A 15948-nucleotide genomic window follows, 5' to 3' on the forward strand; every position below is an offset into this window, starting at 1 on the left:
CATCCATATGTCATTTTCAATAAAGTCGCATGCAATAAAAAATGCAAGCATGACTAAGGAAGATATTTGTATCTTCTTCATTCGGTTAGTTCCGAGTTAGAATCCCTAACTCCCCAGCAAGTTGGCAACCCATTGTGATTCAATAAGTAAGTGCATATCTCGAATTTTTTTATTTACTTTTCTTTTTTTTCCTAAAGAGTTAAGATTCTAATAGAAATTTGAATCGAATGATATGGAAATCACACTTGAAAACGATAAACAATTAGCCACAGCAGCAGGTGCCATAACAAAACTGATTACCCAATACTAATTACCTAAAGCTCGAAGCTCGATATAAAAAAAAACTCGCTTGAAATAGTGTTTACTAAGCGAGCCAGCTGGACACAGGTCATTTATAAACCAAGCCGAGCTCCGTTTAGCTAGTTCACATACTTACAAACCATACTAAACGGGCCCTTACATTTTGCCGCCAAATTGGAGCCATTGGCACATCTTTATCCACTCACAGACTCCGGCCATGGAATTCGAAACAACCGAACCACCACCACCACCACACCCTATGGACACAGACACAGTGCATCCTCCACGACCACAAGAACCACCGAGGATCCACCGTCTTGACGATTCCGTCGTCAACCGAATTGCCGCCGGTGAGGTGATCCAACGGCCGGTATCCGCCGTCAAGGAGCTAATCGAAAACAGCCTCGATGCCGGTTCTACATCGATTAACGTGTCTGTTAAAGATGGAGGACTCAAACTCATCCAAGTCTCCGAAGATGGCCATGGAATTCGCGTAAAACCCTAACCCTAATTCATGTTCATATGTAATTTTCACAAATTGAACAATTATAAGTTGTGGAAATTGTTGATTTGCATGTGTAAATTAGTTCAGTTTTTGTGAGTTGAAAGATTCAGAACCCTACCATTGCATTTTATTTCGAAATTCGGAAAGTGGGCAGGGGTGCAAACAAGCGACTCGAGATCGGCTCGTGAAAAAGCTCGATCCAGCCGAGCTTAAATGAGCCCAAGCTCGAGCCTAAAACTTAGCTCGTTTAATAAACGAGCCAGAGCCAGAACTTCACTAAACGAGCTCGAGCCGGCTTGCTAGCCTGTCATTAACGTAACTTTTATTATATATATTTATAGCTTAATAATTATCAATTAATCTATGTAGTATTATGAAAAAATAAATAAATTAATATACATCATGCTATATATAAAATTATAATTGAAAAAAAAATATATATATTAAAATAAATATAAATATATTAAAAAATAATTAAGAAATAGTAAACAACCCGAGCTCGAGCTTCAAAAAGTACTCACGAGCCAAGCTCGACCTTTAGAAATGGAGAGCAAATAGAGCCGAGCACGAGCTCGAGCTCTATGTAAGTTAAGCTCGGCTCGTTTGCATCCCCAATCTTGGTTTTTTTTTATAAAATTATTCTAGAGGTGAATTATCCCTAACATTGCATTTTATTTAGAAATTTGGAAATTGGGATTTTTTTTCTAATTTTTTTTGTATGTAGAGGTGAATTTTCTTAACATTGCATTTTATTTTGAAATTCTGAATTTTTTATTTTTATTTATATTTTTTATTTTAAATGTAGAGGTGATTTTTTGCTACAGTATGAGGATTTACCGATACTATGTGAGAGGCATACGACATCAAAGCTGTCTGCATTTGAAGATTTGCAGTCAATTAAGTCTATGGGGTTTAGAGGAGAAGCCCTAGCAAGTATGACTTATGTTGCTCATGTTACTGTAACTACAATCACCAATGGTCAGTTGCATGGTTATAGGTATGCTGGTTGTATTACTACGTATTGATTATCGATTGTGATTGATTTTGATTTTAGTTTTGGATTTTGTGTGTCAGGGTTTCTTATAGAGATGGTGTGATGGAGCATGAACCTAGGGCTTGTGCGGCTGTTAAGGGAACTCAAATAATGGTGTGATTTTATTCCTTTGTATACACTCGCGTGTTAAACAGTCTTTACATATTGGTTGTGCGTTCTAAGTGTGTGTACACGCATGAATGTGTGTGGACTGTAGAATTATTGGCATGATATTAACAAGATTCTGAAAATGTCTTACCATTATTAGGATGTACGCTAATGTCTAATTAGCAAGATTCTGAAATGTAAAAATGTAAAAAGATTCTCTTTTGATTGATGCCACCCGTGTTTCTACCAGATTGAGAATTTATTCTATAACATGATTGCTCGAAGGAAATCTCTTCAGAGCTCTGCTGATGATTATCCAAAAATTGTTGATCTGTTAAGTCGGTTTGCGATTATCACAAAAATGTGAGCTTCTCCTGCAAAAAGGTGAGTAATTTAAGGAGCTGTTGTTGCCTTTCAAACTAAAGTTATTATTTATATCTCCTCGTATTGTATCATTGTTTTAATATGTTCTACATGTCTACTGTTCCATCTGTTTAGCATGGTGCATCTAAAGCTGATGTTCACTCAATTTCCATGTCATCAAGGCTTGATGCAATCAGATCTGTTTATGGGGTCTCGGTCGCTCGCAATCTGATAAAAATCGAAGCTTCAGATTCTAATTCTTCTAGTTCAGTTTTTGAAATGAGTGGTTATATATCCGACTCAAATTACTCTGCAAAGAAGACTACCATGGTTCTCTTTATCAATGGTATGTATTCAATATTACATGTTTATTAAACTTTGACCTCTGCTAGTTTATTGACTTTCATGCATAATTTTCTTTTTTTGCAGAAAGATTAGTTGAGTGTACTGCTCTGAAGAGGGCAATTGAAATTGTGTATGGTGTAACCCTGCCCAAAGCATCAAAGCCTTTCATATATATGTCAATTACTTTACCTCCTGAGCATGTTTATGTTAATGTGCATCCCACAAAGAGAGAGGTAATGATGCTTCTTTCATGATTTCTATGTTTTTCATTTTGTTTTATCATCGCTAGACTAATGTATCATATTTATGCAATTATGCAGGTTAGCCTTTTGAACCAGGAGGTCATTATTGAGAAAATACAATCAACAATTGAATTGAAGCTAAGGAACTTCAATGACACAAGCACGTATCAAGAACAAGTAGTGAGTACTCTTTTCTTTTTCGTTTGTGAATAACTGAATACACATCAATTCATTAATAGAAGGTTATGTCTCTAAATTCCAATATATCAAGTTACATAATACGATACTGATGGTATCCTTTTTTTTATGTGCCTAACAGGCAGTGGATACCTCTCCAGCCAATAAAGTAGCCGCTAACAAAGCTTCTCCTATAAGTACATCAACTTCTGGTATACATATTGACACCCTTTTCTTTTACCGTACATGGATCTCATAATGATCTGACTTTTTTTTATGCTTTTAATCAAAGGGTCCCAAAAAGTATATCCACATAAGATGGTACGTACGGATTTACAGGATCCTTCTGGAAGGTTGCATGCCTACGTGCAAGTAAAGCCTTCTAGGCAACTTGAAAGAAACTGTGGTTTGAATTCATTGAGGTTATACTAATAATTGATGTTACGAACTATATAAAACATATTTCTTTATAGAACAAACAACCATGGGCTAAAATATTGTCATTTGACTACAGGTCTTCAATCAAGCAAAGGAGAAATCCAAAGGAAACTGCTGATCTTACAAGTGTTCAGGAGCTTATTAATGAAGTTGAACATGGTTGCCATTCTGGTATGCAGACTAAATATTTTTGAAAATGCATGATTTTGTGCTAGTAAAGCCAGTTTTTTCCTAATTTTTTGTAGGTCTTTTGGACATTGTAAGGAATTGCACATATGTTGGAATGGCTGATGATGTTTTTGCTCTCCTTCAGCATAATACTCATCTGTATCTTGCTAATGTTGTAAATTTAAGGTAATATACTCGTTGTATCTTTATAGTTAAGTGTAAACTCTTCTAAATTCTTGAAGTTTAGTTATTACTTTCTTTTTGTTGTTGATTATTGTTATTTTGTAGCAAAGAACTTATGTATCAACTGGTATTACAAAGATTTGGTTACTTTAATGCAATACAATTAAGTGATCCTGCTCCATTGCAAGAACTACTCATGCTGGCACTGAAGGAGGAAGATCCGGAATCAGAAGGCACTGAAAATGATGAATTAAAAGGAAAGATTGCTGAAGTAAGATTATTTTTCTGTTGCTTCACTTCATTTAGTAATTAAAAGGAAAGATTGCTCATGTCTAACTAGAGTTTAAGCTCTTTTGATCATCTTACACACAAATGAACGTGAAGTTACTTACAGAAAAGGCTGAACTGCTTGATGAATATTTTGGCATCCATGTGGACCCACAAGGCAATTTGTCAAGACTTCCTGTCATACTTGACCAGCACACACCTGACATGGACCGTGTTCCCGAATTTGTTTTATGTTTGGGAAATGATGTAAGTTAACCTAAACACACATATATAGTTGGACATGTTGAGAATTGTGAGAACCACTTTAACCCTCGTACTATATCATATTAAATTATAAATTGACTAGAATGCATGTAGATTTCAATATTTTTAAGATTTATTTCTAAACATATGGTATTGATATTGTTGTCTGAATGCACATATATGCATATACACTATATACATATATACAATATGCACATGTATATGCATATGTTCACATTTTTATAAAAGACTGGAGAGAGAGAGAGAGAGAGAGAGAGAGAGAGAGAGAGAGAGAGGAGATAATTCTATATGCACACGTGCACATTTTTACACATTATAAAAAAAAGACTGGAGAGAGAGGAGATAGTAAATAGTCTTTTATGTTGATCTTATTCTTTGGTCCAGTGAGAATTGCGAGCTGTTAACATAACTGGTGGTTTTATTTTCTTGTTTAGGTGGTATGGAATGATGAGAAAGTTTGCTTTCAAACAATAGCTGCTGCTCTTGGTAACTTTTATGCTATGCATCCACCTCTACTGCCAAATCCAACAGGTGACAACTCAGACTTTTATAAGAGAGGTGCTGAAGGTATGGATACTGTCCGTTAATCACTAAATTCATCCCTCAGATACTAAAATTACACTTGCATATTTGGATAATACAAATTGTATTAAACCCAATTATTTGGATCGTTACTCTGTTGAACAAAATTGTAGGAGTTGATGACGAGTTAATATCAGAAGCTGAGAACGTGTGGGCCCAGCGTGAATGGTCAATACAACATGTTTTATTTCCTTCCATGCGACTTTTCTTTAAGCCCCCGACTTCAATGGCTGCAAATGGAACATTTGTGCAGGTATGATTTTCCCACGGGTGTGAATTTATGACGTGACATGAATCTAACATGAAATTCGCGGGTTTGGGTTTAGGCTAAGTGGGTTCTGGTCGACATGGCTAGCTCGCGGGTTGACCTGTTTACTTTTGTATTTATAAAAAAAAACTGTTTATGTGAACTTACTGAGTATTATTTTACAAAGTTCAAGTTAAAGCAGAAAAGGCATCATGTTTTATAGTTTAAAGCTTTTAATGTAAATGTTTTATACACATTTGACTTTTTTTTATTGTAAACATGTACTTTTACAAAACTAAAATGTCATCATCATCATCATCGTACTCAGTATATCCCACCAATAGCAAAGCTATAGTAGGGTCTGAGGAGGGTAAGATGTAGACAGCCTTACCTCTACCCCATAAGGATAGAGAGGCTGCTTCCGGTGAGACCCCCGGCTCGATAGTAGTTTTGCATCAAGCCTTGGACATAAGGCACATAGCACTCAATCATCGGGACACCGGCTGATCGGTGCATGTACCCTTGTCTTTCGGCTATCAACGCCACTACATGATGCCTGATTAACCGTCCGTCACTTTTAACGTTATTTTCACGAGATTAGTAAAATAACGTCAAAATTAGTGCAATTTCACTTTTGCCCACCCGAGGGTTCACACATATATACATCATATGTGCGCACCGCAAGCAGGGCTATACAAAACTAAAATGTAAAAGGAATAAAATAAAATAAAAAGTTTGGGTTAAATGGGTCGTCTTGTCAACCCTTGAAAACTCATTTTATGTTTGGGTTAAACAGGTGGTGTTTTCTGGTTCATTCACGAACACGACCCATTTGACACCCCTAAATTAGATTGAGCCAATATCAACTTACTATTATTATTATTATTATTATTTTATTTTATTTTTCTAATATTTTAGTTATAAAATGATTTATTCATATGCTGAGAACATCGTTGATGCTGGATATGTAGGTGGCGTCTTTGGAGAAGCTATATCGGGTTTTTGAAAGGTGCTAAGAACACCCACCTTTGTTTTTCAAGTAGATAGCTTAGGGTGGTTATTGATCTGCCGTATAATTTCCGACACTTTATACGTCTCATGTTCGTGCCTGTTGTGTAGATGGTGGTAATTTCTAACTCATGCTCTTTGATTTTGGCATGCCTTCGTCTACATGTTACATGACATGCATTTTGTGATGATTTCAGTACATTCCACATCCATATATTTTTGGTTTGGTTTGGTTTGGTTTGGTTTGGTTTTAGTTTATGTTAATATTTTATAACTAGTTTTAACACTTTTAGTAAAGTACTTAGTTTTACTAGATCTATGTTTGGCATACGGCTTTTAATAGTTCGCTTGGTAAATCGCTTAAGAGAAAAGTAAGATTGTTTAGAATGGAAGTGTGGCGGTTGCAACTCATGAGCTTTAACAGGACTATGCTAGTGTTTCCGAACCATAATGGACATGACAGTGATAGCATGAACCTGGTTAAGTAGAGTGATCTACTTTAAACTACAACTAGTTCAAAATCAACAAGTCCACTTAACACTTTGGACACTACGTTTTTGATTTTGTAGTGAAAGGTTTAAAGTTGATACAGTACCTATCCTCTTAAAGTTACAACCATCAAGGTTTTATTGAGATTTTCATGTTTTCCAATCGATTTCCATTCATGTGGGGGTTATTGGAAAAACCATTCAAAATATGATTTTCGCTAACTTTAGCTACAAATAATAACTATATTTATGTATTAGTTGTATAATTAATAATTTATGGTTTTATGCTCTCCATGATGAGAGCTTCATAATGAGCTAAATTGAATAAAAATGGTTAAATGAAGTTAATATGAATTGAGATATTGATGAAGTTAAATGAAGTTAATTAGTTAAATATGAATTGATGATCATATTGGAGGGATTGATATGAAACTTGAAGAAAATGGATTAAACTTATCTTACATAGATGTGCGGCCAAACGTTAGTGATTTATAAGTAAGATCATGCCCGGCTTCGAGAAAGCAAAAAAAAATTTTGGGCCGAAGGCGAATTTTTTTTAGGCCTTAAGTAAAAAGGGTATTTTGTGAGTTTAAACAATTTTAATTTTGATATAGGCTTATTCGGTTATAATTTAGGCTGTGCAAAAAACTTTTGTATAAAAGTAAGATTGTAACATGTCTCAAATGAGACTAGAACTCATGAGTAATACCCATTTACCATTAGACCAAACTCGTGATTATGTAATTGAGTTTAAACACTAAATATACATATTGTTTTATTAAAAATGTATATAATTTTAAAAAAAATTCGGGCCTAGTGGGGTGTCGGGCCTGTGGCCCTCGACTGCCATACCTTAAGGCCGGCCCTGAGTAGGATCATATCAATCATATCTTGGAATTTACTAATATACTCGACGGAAAAGGTGGGGACCCAAGATATGCAGAGTACCCTTACACACATGCACACATTGTGACGACGATCATAGATGAAGAACTCAATATGGCTTTTTGTGGCATGCTTTACACAAACGCATAATAGAGAGCCGTCTTTGTATTTTTGAAGCTTGGTTCAATGTTCATATGTAGCAAGCTGGTGTTCATAACTCATTTCCTTTTAATGGCTTAGTTCCTTCTTATAGTAAAAAAGAGGGCCTTCTCAGCAGAAGGAGAAGGACCTGCAACAACAGAGACTACAGAGACTACTGACCCTATTCTTGTGACTTTTTCTAACTCGGAATGACTTGGAAGTGTGAGATGCGCTAATCGGAAAGAAACTCTCTCTTGACCTGACTTTCCCTATTGGCTTTGCTGATGGTGTAGTTAGTAGTAATGGCTGAACTATTGATGGTGTTCCTATGGATGCTTCGGCTCAGCTCATTTCATATTACTAACTGTTATAAATCCATAGTGATGCAATTAATTTTGTTTATTACAAGATAAACATTAAACTAGTTTTTAGACCCCGCCGCAACTAATCTTTACGGATATGTTGTTAAAGAAATAGTTACGTTTTGACTATAGCATGGGGATGGAAACTTTACCAGCGTGTGTTGCAGCGCATCAATACGTAAACAACAGGTCGACTTATGGCCCATTGTTTCTTGGCCTAAACCTTTATTCACTATGTCTCAGACAATTACAAAGTTTGTAATTCATTAATGAACAAAAGCTGTAAAAACATTCACAGAACCAAACTATTCTGCTTAATTTTTTCTAACTTTACTAAACACTTAAAATTAGGACCTCTTCATCTCTCACAAATATTCATGCCACGTAGATTCTGCCACAACATAGTAATGATATTATTAAAAAAAGAACTGTTATCTTTACCGCTGTTAAAAAAAATTAACTGAAGGTAAAACTGAATTACTATTCTTCCAATCTATCAAAATATATATTAGAGATTGAAGGTAAAACTGAAATTGTAACTTTTTATAATATATTACCCCCTAACATTGTAAAACTAAATATGCTAATTATCACCTCTTATATTATACTTTGGTTTTTATCAACAATCCACAACTTTGTAAAACTTGCTGGCTTTATTGGTTCAAGTAACGGGTTGAAACAGATTACTTTCAGTATATGAAGAAACAACTTGAGTCAACTGGAATAAGCTGAACAAAAACGTATTCTTTAATTAAACACCTGCTTTTTACATATTAAGGTTAATAACTAATAAAACTATACAATATGTGAACATGATTACCTGCGTATTTGTAAACACACTGAAAGCATAAGGGTTGAAACAGATTACTTTTAGTATATGAGCAACAACTTGAGTCATCTGGAATAAGCTGAACAAAAATGTATTCTTTAATTAAACACCTGTTTTTTTACATATTAAGGTTATTAACTAATAAAACTGTACAATATGTGAATATGATTACCTGCGTATTTGTAAACACACTGAAAGCATAAATCTCAGTGTCGGTGGAAAACCTATGGCATTCCGCATCTTCACCAGCAAATCTACAATCACTCGTTGTTGCATGTCGAAGACTATCATTTAAAGTATCTTCATTAGTCCAATCATTGCGTTCCCGTGACCGTAAAAACACTAAATCTTACCAGATAAATATCAAATAATGAATGAATCGGTTTTTAATCCAACCATTATTAATGGAACAATTTTTACGTCAGTAAACCATTTTTTACCAAACCATTTAAAATCATCTTTTGTGTAGCTTCTACACAAAAATATAAACTTGAAAAAAAAAGTGCTATATAAACCATAACAACAGACCATGGAAAAACCTGACAGTGAGACTCCTAAAATAAGTCTAGGTGTTTCAAATAAATAAAACTTAAAATACGTTTCATGGGTTATTAAAGAAGAAAGGCAGGTATGACTCATATGCAATATGACCCGTTTAAGCAAATGGGTCAGTTTTGATTATACATCGTTTTATAGGCAAAACAGTGATAATTTTGACCCATTAACAAAAAAAAACTAAATTAGCCAAATGATACAAATGACACCTACATGAGAAGTCAACAAATTTCCTTAACCTCAAAAGCATCACGCAGGTGCAACCGTCCAGTTGCCATATCGCGCGCTGAGGTGGGGATTCTGTACTTTTAAATTGCAATCCTATTTGGGAAATTATCTCGCAACCTGCTAATTGAGTTAGTAATAACTAAGACAAACCTGGAAAATCTGCCTTTGCAATTTTACTTTTTAATAAGAAAATTCAGTTCTAAAGTGTGCAATTTGACCGGTTACTTAGCGAACTAAATAAATATCATGCTTCAAGACACTATTAAACGGTAAACATGAAGAAGATGCAAACAAAACAAAAGCATATAAAATTTTCAACCAAAGGCTCACGTCGGTATCAAGGCTGCAACATACATTGTCACGCTATATTCCGAACATCATCATCGCCATAAACCGATATAAAGAGGCGGAATCACAAACATAAGCATCATGCTTCCGAAAGTCCAATCCAAGTCAACGTTAATTCCTACTATTTATCCAAGAAACAACACTTGAATGATAATGAAATTATTATTATTATTATTATTAGCAACATAAGCATAATCACAAATCATAAACAAATATTAGATTGTCAACCCAAGGCTCAAGTCGGTATCATGGCTGCAACATACATTATCAGGCCCGGCCCATGGGCAGGGCAGGGAGGGCACAGGCCCCAGGCCCATTTTTCTTAAGGACCCATGAAATTTTAAAATATATATATATATATATATATTGAAGAGGTAGGTCCCAGCAGAGCCCAGTTGGACCCGCAAGACTCACCTTAAACAGGGACGTCTGCGCAGAGACCAACTGGATCCGCAGGACCAACCATGCTCAGAGAAGTGACGTCCTTACGCGCAGTATGCAAGCTGGTCCCGCAGGAAATGCCTCCCATGGTGAAGGACTCCGCCTGTTCCCGCAGCCTCGGATACAAGCCATGAGGGAAGGCCACCCGCGCAGCATGGCTACACGCACAAGGCACTTAGCTCTCAATCGTTCAGTGTCACCTGAAGGAATGAGCCAAGCCGGGAGCAATCCCGCACAGAGGCGGGAGGGGGAATACTCCCGCCCAAATAAGCCAGTCCGTATACTGAAGGATCTTTTACTGTACCTGACGAGGTATGGGCAAAAGATCTGATCAGAGATGCGACAGCTCACTGACAGCAGCATGGCAGACAGCACGCCACAGCACTGTGACCAATAGCCGCCGCCTACCCACCAACTCCTGCCATACCACGTGCCTAGCCTGTAGTTGGCAGAAGAGGAAGAGTGCACGACACGCCTGCTCTGTGTCAGCCGCTACCTATCCACCACTCACAGGCAGGGCACGTGCATAGGTTACAGTTGGTAGCGTGTTGGGCCGGCTAAACCCCTTGGAAACACTACCTTCGGCTATAAATACCACAAATGGTATGATCATCATATCTTACTACATTATCATCATATTATACCTGATATCTGCTCTAGCAATCTCTTAATATACTTTTATATTTAAAGAGCAATCTAGTCTGATTCTCACGCCGGAGGGTGGTCACAAGGAGGAACCCCCCCCTTCTCAGTGACGAGCTCACGGTGTCTGTTTTGCAGGTTATCAGAAGAACCATCTTCCAAGGGTCTAACCCCTCGTGGGAAACATCTCTCCAACCCCCAGGTTGCCAGTAACCTGCCCGGGGCTCGGTTAGTGTTTCTTCATTGGCGCCATCCGTGCATAAAGCTAGAACTACAATTTTCTCCAGTTTTTTCAAAACTTTATACAAAAGATGGTTAGAGAAATTCCGGTAACCACAACCCCAGCTATTGGGGGGAATACCGGCAACACAGTTTTTACAAACACTACTCCGGCTACCGAAGCCGGAGCAAGTGAAGTAAATTTTACGAACACTACCCCACTTACTAAAGCAGGGGCAAGTGCAGTAAATGACCGCCTACTGGGATCCACCGATACCCAGTTTGAAAAACGAAGACTCCCCCGCCAGACTCTCGACGAAGTCAAGGCATGGGCGAAGGCACGACAAAAGGAATTCCAGGCTGAGTTGAACGAACGCTTGCGTTCCGTGCAACAGGCCGACGAATTCGAATACTGGGAGGATGACTCGGAGGAATCCGACTCCGACGCGAACCCTCGTCATAAGGCAAAAGGGAAGCGTAAAGAAACGGAAATCCAACCGAAAAGGCATTTTGGACAAGCCTTCAAACCAAGAAGCATAGATGGAGGTCCACGAGACTTCTCTAAAACGTTCAGACCAAACGTTACAAATGCAGGAACGTCCAAATTTGCAAGGGACATTGCTGAAGCAATCGCCCCGAAAAGTGCTAAACAAATGCCTAACATAGGCACATATGATGGCATATCTGATCCAGACGATCATTTGAACAGGTTCATAGCGGGGGCAACCGTTAGCAATTGGACGGAACCCACGTGGTGTTACATGTTCCAAATGACGCTGGTGGGGGCTGCTAGGGCTTGGTTCGATCGTTTACCGGTTAACCACATTTACGACTGGGCAGACTTCCAGCAGAAGTTTAGCCAACACTTCAGCCAGCAGCGAAAGTATACCGAGGAGCAATGGACAATCCTCAAATGCACACGGGAAGAAGATGAATCTCTGCTAAACTTCATCACTCGCTTCAACTCAAAGAAGTTAAGTTTGGGCAATATCAGCGAGGATCTTGTTCGCGCAGCCTTCATCCAGGGCGCGCAAGACCCAGAGCTTATCCGCACCCTAACGGGTAAAGATGGAATGCCATCCACATGGGATGGCATCATGACAGCAGCCAAACGCTATGCGGAAACGGAGAAGCAACTGGGTAGAGACCTTCCGCAGAACACAAACCTTTACACCCAGAGGACGAGAGAGGACAACGTCCTCACCGCCCGATTGAACAAAAAACGGAAGCAAGGCATTTGGCAGTCAAGGGTAAACTTTGACACCTCATCCGGCTTACAGCACCGATTGGGTGAAAGGGATAATGTAAAGCCGCACCGGAACTCCAGGTGGACGCCACTTACCAAAAGCGTCACTGACATATTTGCTACTGAGGAGCTCCCATGGCCAAAGCCTCCAGTAATCCGGCATCGTCACGATGCTGATCGGAGCAAGTACTGTGACTATCACAGAACAAAAGGCCACAACACCGAAGAATGCATAGACGTAAAAGACATGGTCGAAACATTCGTCAGAGATGGGACGCTCGCGCACCTCGTGGCGAAATAAAAGCTAGGCAGGCGAGTGCGTATAGAACCCCAGCTGGGGAAAACACGAACAAATTTCAGCTTCAAAATCGAGACTACATGCTGCGTAAAGAACGAGATCCCGAACCAGGTGCGTATCGGCTCGATGGCACTCCCATCCCAACATGGAAGGGAGTTCAATTACACAGTTTGCATGTAATCAATTCCAATTTGTAAAGAGAAGGCCAAGAGCCACTTCTAATGGAAATGATTCTCTTTAAGAATATCGAAGCTGATGATTTTACATTTATACTTTTCTGAACACTAATATGCCGGTTTCCACCGCATAATTACGTGAAGTCATTGCATGGGAAGGCGGTCCTACCCGCACGAACCCAATAACGTGACAAACCTTCACGCAGCTCAGTTGAAGGGGAAAAAGTTCAGCACACCAAAAATGAAAGTGCCCGGTCTATCCGCATGAATCATTAAGGAAACTGAATAATAACCTGTCAACAACCGCGCGTCGAACGGTTAAAACTATCCAACACTGGTGACGACATTCACATTACGTGAAGTCGTCGCGTGGGAAGGCGGTCTTACCCGCACGAACCCAATAACGTGGCCAAACCTTCACGCAGGTCAGTTGAAAGAGTTCATCCCATTAAATGAAAGTGCCGGTCTATCCGCATGACATCATGAAAGGAAAAATGAACACTAACCTATCGACAACCGCGCGTCGAACGGTTCAAAACAAAATTCTTAAAAAGATGAGAAAAAACCTACACGCAGGTCAGATAAGGGTAAAGTTCTGCCATCCTACTAAGTGCAAGTGACGGTTCTACCCGCACAATCACGAAAGAGGAAGCAAAACTTCACCTATTATCAACCACGTTCAAAGGTTAACTTATCCTCAAAAGATGAGAAAAACCTACACGCAGGTCAGATAAGGGTAAAGTTCTGCCATCCAAGTGCAAGTGACGGTTCTACCCGCACAATCACGAAAGAGGAAGCAAAACTTCACCTATTATCAACCACGTTCAAAAGGTTAACTTATCCTCAAAAGATGAGAAAAAACCTACACGCAGGTCAGATAAGGGTAAAGTTCTGCCATCCTACTAAGTGCAAGTGACGGTTCTACCCGCACAATCACGAAAGAGGAAGCAAAACTTCACACCTATTATCAACCACGTTCAAAAGGTTAACTTATCCTCAAAAGATGAGAAACCTACACGCAGGTCAGATAAGGGTAAAGTTCTGCCATCCTACTAAGTGCAAAGTGACGGTTCTACCCGCACAATCACGAAGGAGGAAGCGAAACTTTAACCCACTATCAACCACGTTCAAAGGTTCTTATTCTGAACACTTGGAAAATTGCTAATTTAAACTAAGTATGCAAGTCATAAAGTTTTATAAAGCAAGGAACCCAAAGAAGGAAATAACAGTCTTATACGCAAAAAGATTAATATTTCAATAATGTATTACAACAGTAGCCGGGTAACTACCCGCCTAAAAGAAATTCTATACAAAGCTGTCTATCCTAACGGTGGGAAGAGATCTTCAGGATCAGGCTTCAGGGCCACCTCCGCTTGGACCAGCACCGTCTGAGCGTGGCTGCCCAAGGAAAGCCTTAAGGATGTTTAGCCCATCATCAGCAGCAGCAGCTTCATTCACCTTCTCCACCACTGGATGCGGGAAGGCAGCATACTGGTTCACAGCTTGGTCATAAGCAACTTCAGTATTAACATGGAATAAAGGGAAGTTGGAGGGCGGAAAGCCTCTCTCAGCAAACCCTAGACCAAGCAGGAAACCAGTCTTCCTCCCCATCCTCATGAGAAGCGTTGAGGGCTGCGCTCATTGCATCGTCGTAAGAGGTCTCTGAAAGGACCCGACGCACAACCTACAAAAGAAAAATTACAAGTTAGAACATTTTCTAATTATACAAGTAGAAAAGAGAGAAAAAAAAAAAAGAGGATACCTGAGGCAACGCTTCTCGAAGTAGCCATTGGAGGGTAGCTTGCACTTCGTCACGGGCGCGTTCGGCTTCGCTTTGGTTCAGATTGGCAAGTAATACTTCCTTTGCGGCAAGCCTCTTCGACGCCCTTAAGCTTCCGCTCGGTTTGGTCAAGCACCCCCCTCTGGTCAAGAATCTCTTGCAGCTTCTTGGCGTCTTCCATTGCCAAGGCATCATGAGCATGCTGAAGAGCCTTTAATTTGCATTTAAGCTGCTCATTCTCTTCGCGAAGCGGCTCAGCAACAGCCTCAGCCTTGGCAGCCCTCTCAGTTGAGTTTCCGCGCAGTCTCCTTAGCCAGCCGAAGCTGTTCATTCACAGCTTGGGCAGCCTTGGAGCGGGCCTCGAGTCGCGCCTGGACTTCAACCTCGAGGGCCTTGAATGCCTTCTCCTTCTCGGCTGCGGCAGCGGCCAACTGCCGGTTCTCCTCCCGAAGAGCCCGCGCTTCAGATACATCTTTGGCGCGAGCTGCTTTTAACTTGTCGTTTTCACGACAAAGCAGCTCGACGCGGGGCTGCGTTCGGGCCTGGAGAACCCGAAGCTCATTGGTTAGCCTACCCTCTTGGTAGCTAGCCATGGCTTCCCCCAACGCGCCATGAGGAGCAGCGTGGCGAGCCCAGTCCACGCACTCTACAGGGGTGCGAAGGGTTGTCCCTCGGCGTATGTTCCATCTTGGAACATACACTTCATTGGAATCCGACACTAGCAAAAGAAACAAAGGCAGTTAGGAAAAGATGACAAAAATATACAAAGAAAAAAGAACCCTACGTACCTGTAGGGTCAATAACAGGCCGATAGCCGCCAAACCCATCACCTGAACCTAAAGGAAATCCATCCAACAGGTCAAGCAGACGGGAAGGTGGCATAGATCGGCGGGAAGCCTGGCGCATACCTGATGGTCCGGCCGTCGGTGGCGGTGGCGCAGATAGTGGCAGCCGCTGTGGTAGCCATGTTTGGCGCCACCTTCTCAGCAACAGTAACCGCCGGCTCCGTGAAAGATGCTGTAAAAATTGCACTCACGGCCGGCGGAGACACCTTCCTCA

The 15948-nt window shown here is 39.9% G+C and overlaps 1 pseudogene; it reads left to right on the forward strand.

The window, feature by feature from the left end:
• Window positions 1-508: 508 nt before the first annotated feature.
• On the forward strand, window positions 509-6259 carry LOC143607805 (DNA mismatch repair protein MLH1-like; annotated as a pseudogene).
• The last annotated feature ends 9689 nt before the right edge of the window (window positions 6260-15948 follow it).

The sequence above is a fragment of the Bidens hawaiensis genome, unplaced genomic scaffold (assembly GCF_021521415.1).
Source record: "Bidens hawaiensis isolate Kalapana, Puna unplaced genomic scaffold, B.hawaiensis_p1.1 tig00087031_1, whole genome shotgun sequence".
In the NCBI taxonomy this organism is placed as follows: domain Eukaryota; kingdom Viridiplantae; phylum Streptophyta; class Magnoliopsida; order Asterales; family Asteraceae; genus Bidens; species Bidens hawaiensis.